A 6,006-nucleotide genomic window follows, 5' to 3' on the forward strand; every position below is an offset into this window, starting at 1 on the left:
GCGGAGCACAGGCTCCGGACGCCCAGGCTCAGCGGCCATGGCTCACGGGCCTAGCCGCTCCACGGCATATGGGATCTTCCCGGACTGGGGCACGAACCTGTGTCCCCTGCATCGGCAGGCGGACTCTCAACCACTGCACCAACAGGGAAACCCCCTGGTTTGTTTTAATTTTGAGGAAAACGTCAGTTTTTAAATTTGGAATTTAAGTAACAGCAACTGAAGGAAAATGTTTCTTCCCCCTGCAAAATTCTTATCCTCAAGATCGAGTCTGTACCCCACTTTGAAAGTATGGGGAGGGGATGGAAGTTGTGTGCTTGGTTGGGAAACTGAAGATCGACACAACTGTGACTGTTAACCCTTGGCTTCTTCCTCTTCCCTAGACCTTAGCTCCTGTAGTGCTTGGAGTATGTAGCGGTAGTAAAAGTCCTCTTTCTCACCCTACCACCCATCCAGGCCTTGGGGGATAGAAAGGGCTATACTACGGTAGGTACTATTATATTAAATAAAGGTACATTTATTCAAAGGAGCTCATATTTAGGTATAGGAATTAGAAACAAAGACCATGTTTTGAGCCCTTTTTTTTCCCCCCAGGATAAATTTTTATTTTCTGAAGCTGGCTTTTGTTTGAAAAAAATAAACAACTTCAGCAACCAGTGACCATCAGATTATTTTGAAACTTATTTTAAAACCATAAAAAATATATATATTTTTGAAACTTGTTTTAAAACCTTGAAAATATTATATACAGATTAACAAAAAAAAAATCCTTATTATATGGTATATGGAGATGGGCCAACTACAGGAGGGAGATTAAATACATGCATGACATCAAGCCTATCTATAACCACCTTCTTGTTTGATGATGTTGCACACTTCATGAAAAATTACCCATAATCACTAAGTTTGGATGATTGTAACTTTTATTGAGCTATAGTTCACAAATCATATAATTCACTATTTTATTTTATTTTTATTTTTTAAAATTATGTTTGTAAATAAATACTGTTTTGTTTTTGGCCGTGCCTCATGGCTTATGGGATTTTAGTTCCCCGACCAGGGATCGAACCTGGGCCCTCGGCAGTGAGAACACGGAGTCCTAACCATTGGACCACCAGGGATTCCCATAATTCACTATTTTAAAATGTACAGTTCAGTAGTAGTTACATGAGACTGTGTAACCATCACCACTATCTAGTTCTAGAACATTTTCCATCACCCCTGAAGGAAACACATGCTCATAAGCAGTCTCTTCCTATTCTCCCCTCTCCCTAAACCCTGGCAACCACAGTACCTACTTTGTGTCTCCAGGGATTTGCTCATTTAGTACATTTTATAGAAATGGAATCATACTATATGTGGACTTTTGTATTTGGCTTCTCTCACTTAGCATAGTATTTTCAAGGTTCATCCATGTTGTAGCATGTATTAGTATTTCCTTTCTTTTTATGGCTGAGTAATATTCCATTGTATAGCTGTATCACACTTTACTTATCCATTTATTGTTGGACATTTGGATTGTTTCTGCCTTTTGACTGTCATGAATAATACTGCTGTGAACATTCATGTATGAGTTTTTGTGTGAACATATATGTATTTCCAGTTCTCTTGAGTATATATACCTAGATACGGGACTCCTAGGCCATATGGTGACTATGTTTAATTTTTTGAGGGAAGCATGGAATTTTTTTTTTTTTCTTCTGGTTTTCCCAGTGAGTTTTATTTGGGCAGACCTGGGGATGGGGAGGGCCTGCATTTAAAAGAAGGTGTTGGGCCTCTTGGTGGTGAAGTGTGGCTTGTGCTGGTGATAGAGGACCCGGTGGGGCAGCGGGAACTTGATCTTGGAGTCGTGGAACTGCTCGGCTGCTGCTCAGCGGCACTTGCTGACTGTGATCTCCTCTACCTCCATGATCTGGATCCAGTGGGCCTGGGCAAGGCGCCGGGTGCCCATGTCTCAGTAGCACTGGGTGATGGTGCCGGCTGCGGTCAGGTCCCGGTACTGCCGGTACATGTTGTGGGGGCCTCTGCAGGAGTCATAGTGCAGCCATATGCGGAAGTTCTTCAGCCTTGGGAGATTTCTTGAACACCTGTCCACAGTAGACAGTTTCCCCTGAAGACTTCTTCATCTTCTTCAGCTGAGACACAGAGTACCAGAAGCGGGACTTGGCAGCGTGCAAAGATTTGCATGCGACAGAGGGGCGGTGTGGGCCATTTGGCGGGCAGCACCCCACCACCTTGTACTCTCGAAGCGTCCCCAAGGCCTTCATGGCGCTTCATCTGTGCTCGCCGCCACCCTCAAAGAGGCGGGAAGCATGGAATTTTAACTGGTTTTTATTTTTATTTTTTTTAACATCTTTATTGGAGTATAACTGTTTTACAATAGTGTGTTAGTTTCTCCTTTACAACAAAGTGAATCAGTTATACATATACATATGTTCCCATATCTCTTCCCTCTTGCGTCTCCCTCCCTCCCACCCTCCCTATCCCACCCCTCTCATGGTCACAAAGCACAGAGGTGATCTCCCTGTGCTATGCGGCAGCTTCCCACTAGCTATCTAATTTACATTTGGTAGTGCATATATGTCCCTGCCACTCTCACTTCGTCACAGCTTACCCTTCCCCCTCCCCATGTCCTCAAGTCCATGCTCTAGTAGGTCTGTGTTTAACTGGTTTTTAAAAATTCATTGAACTACTGTTTCACTCAAAGCTAATTTTTATATCACGTATAATCTTTATCCCATTGTGCTTTATGTATAAGTTGTTTTTTTTAAAGCCAATTTATTTTTATATAATTATTGAGAGGGTATTTATCTGTATTGCTCCCTCTATGACATGTGGTGTAGAACGTTCTTAATTTGGGCTTCAATAATTAAATCCATTGAATAGTGGCCCAGTTAGATCTCTACTTTATATTGAAAACTCTCGTACAATGCCTAAAATTGATAGAAGTCTCCAGGTATTCAGTTTCCTAGAAAGGGCTGACCTACTAGCTTGATCCTTCATTTATTTATTTCCCAATTCTTATCAGGATGTCTGGCAATCAGGTTAGGTACTCAGTACATATTTGCTTGAGAGGTGATTGAGCTGTAACTTAAAGGTGATTTCTCTTCTGAAACTGAACATAGATTGTAATTATTTATGAGTATCTACAATGTGCCAGATACTATTGGGTTGCCCAAGAAGTTCGTTTGGTGTTTTCTGTAAGACGGCTCTAGTAGCGCTTAGTTGTCTTCAACTTCATTTGAAACAATTTTGTTCGATTGTATTGTGACAGCTGTCATATCAGCGTGCATTTTAAAAAAAAAACTTATCAAAATTGGTGAATTTTTGTGTAGCCATTTTAATATTGAAGATGGAAGAAAAAAGGCAACATTTTCAGCATATTATGCTTTATTATTTCAAGAAAGGTAAAAACGCAACTGAAATGCAAAAAATGATTTGTGCAGTGTATGGAGAAGGTGCTGTGACTGATTGAATGTATCAAAAGTGGTTTGTGATGTTTCATGCTGGAGATTTCTCGCTGGACAATGCTTCTCGGTCGGGTAGACCAGTTGAAGTTGATAGCCATCAAATTGGGACATTAATTGAGAACAGTCAATGTTATACTACGCGGGAGGTAGCCGACATACTCAAAATATCCAAATCAAGCGTTGAAAATCATTTGCACCAGCTTGGTTACGTTAATCGCTTTGATGTTTGGGTTCCACACAAGTTAAGGGTAAAAAACCTTCTTGACCGTATTTCCACATGTGATTCTCTACTTAAATGTAACGAAAACATTCTGTTTTTAAAACAAATTGTAACGGGCAATGAAAAGTGGATACTGTACAATAAAGTGGAACGGAAGAGATCGTGGGGCAAGCGAAATACACCACCACCAACCACACCAAAGGCCGGTGTTCATTCAAAGAAGGTGATGTTGTGTACATAGGGGGATTGGAAGGAAGTCCTCTGTTATGAGCTCCTTCCAGAAAACAAAACGATTAATTCCAACAAGTACTTCTTCCAGTTGACCAACTGAAAGCAACACTCGAGGAAAAGCATCTGGAATTAGTCAACAGAAAAGGCATAATCTTCCATGAAGATAACACAAGACCGCACGTTTCTTTGATGACCAGGCAAAAACTGTTACAGCTTGGCTGGGAAGTTCTGATTCATCAGCCATATTCACCAGACATTGCACCTTTGGATTTCCATTTATTTCGGTCTTTACAAAATTCTCTTGATGGAAAAAATTTCAATTCTCTGGAAGACTATACAAAAGGCACTTGGAACAGTTCTTTGCTCAAGAATATAAAAAGTTTTGAGAAGATGGAATTAATGAAGTTGCCTGAAAAATGCCAGAAGGTAGTGGAACAAAACAGAGAATACATTGTTCAATAAAGTTCTTGGTGAAAATGGAAAATGTGCCTTTTTTTTTAACTTAAAAACCGAAGGAACTTTTTGGCCAACGCAATGTTTTGGGTGTTGGGGTTATAGCAGTGATGAAAGCAAAGACCCTGTCCTAATGGAGTTTTCATTTCAGTGGCTAATAGGCAAACTAGTAAATAATGTTGAATGTTTATTAGTGCTATGGAGAAAAATAAAGCAAGAAAAGAGGGTTAGGCGACGTGTAGAGAGGATAGAGGAAGGATGTTATTTTATATCAGGTGGTCAGGGAAGTCTTCAGTGAGATGAAGTTTGAGCAGAGACCTGAGGGGAAATGAGGTGAACCAACTTAGTATGTTTGAGGAAAGAGCCAGGAGACCTGTGTGGCTGGAGTGGAAAATAGATAAAATTGGAGGTTTAAGGGGGCAGTAGTTAGGTCACTTAGTACATTGAGGATTATTGTAAGAACTTTGGCTTTTACTAGCGTGAGGTGGGAAGCCATTGAAAGGATTTGAGCAGAAGAGTTTCATGATTTGGCTTTACTTTTTTTTTTTTTTTTTAACATAATTGACCTTACAACACTATGTTAGTTCCAGGTGCACAACATAGTGATTCAGTCTTTCTGTACATTACGAAATAGTTACCATCTGTCACCATACAAAATTATTACAACATTATTGACTGTATTCCTCAGGCTGTACATTTCATCCCTGTGAATCATTTATTTTGTAACTGGGAGTCTGTACTTCGTAATCTCCCTTACCTATTGTGCTCATCCCCCCCACCTACCACCTGTTTATTCCCTGTATCTATGAGTCTGTTTTTGTTTCGTTATGTTTGTTCATTTATTTGGTCTTTTAGATTCCGCATATTTTTCTCTCTGACTTATTTCACTTAGCATAGTACCCTCTAGGTCCATCCATGTTGCCTCAAATGGCAAGATTTCATATTTTTTATGGCTGAGTAATATTCCATTTTATTTATATATTTGTGTGTGATACACACATTATATGTGTAATATATACACACACACCCCCCACATCTTTATCAATTCATCTGTCAATGGACATTCAGGTTGCTTCCATATCTTGGCTGTTGTAAATAATGCTAAATAATAGGGGTGCATAGATCTTTTCGAATTAGTGTTTTTAATTTTCAGAAAAATACCCAGAAGTGGAATTGCCAGTTAGTATGGTAGTTCAATTTTTTTAATTTAATTTTTAATTTTAATTCTATTGATAAGGGGTTAAAATCCAAAATATACAAAGAACTCATATAGCTCAATGTTTTTTAAAAAATCAACCGGTTCTAAAAAAAAATGGACAGAGGACCTGAATACACATTTTCCCAAAGAAGACATACAGATGGCCAACAGACACATGAAAAGATGTTCAGTAACACTCATCAATGAAATGCAAATCAAAAGCACAATAAGATATCACCTCACACCTGTCAGAATGGCCATTATCAAAAAGATAACAAATAACAAGTGTTGAAGAGGGTATGGAGGAAAGGGATCCCTTGTACCCTGTTGGTGGGAGTGTAAATTGGTGCAGCTACTATGGAAAACAGTATGGAGAGTCCTCAAAATACTAAAAATTGAACTATCATATGACTTTTTTTTTTTTTTTTTTTTTTTTT

The 6,006-nt window shown here is 39.2% G+C and overlaps 1 protein-coding gene and 1 pseudogene across 5 annotated transcripts in view; one reads left to right on the top strand and one right to left on the bottom strand.

Annotated features, from left to right (window-relative positions):
* Positions 1–6,006, top strand: part of QSER1 (glutamine and serine rich 1) — a 78,963-nt gene that overhangs the window by 20,518 nt on the left and 52,439 nt on the right. The window contains exon 1 of one of the 5 annotated variants that reach the window (XM_055091423.1): positions 32–483. The exons of the other annotated variants lie outside the window; for them this stretch is intronic. The gene's annotated coding sequence lies outside the window, so the exon portion shown is untranslated. Of the gene's footprint in view, positions 1–31; positions 484–6,006 lie in introns of those variants that run through there. 5 annotated transcript variants of the gene reach the window in all.
* Positions 796–4,348, bottom strand: LOC129392869 (60S ribosomal protein L18a-like; annotated as a pseudogene).

The sequence above is a fragment of the Physeter macrocephalus genome, chromosome 16 (genome assembly GCF_002837175.3).
Source record: "Physeter macrocephalus isolate SW-GA chromosome 16, ASM283717v5, whole genome shotgun sequence".
Lineage (NCBI taxonomy): Eukaryota > Metazoa > Chordata > Mammalia > Artiodactyla > Physeteridae > Physeter > Physeter macrocephalus.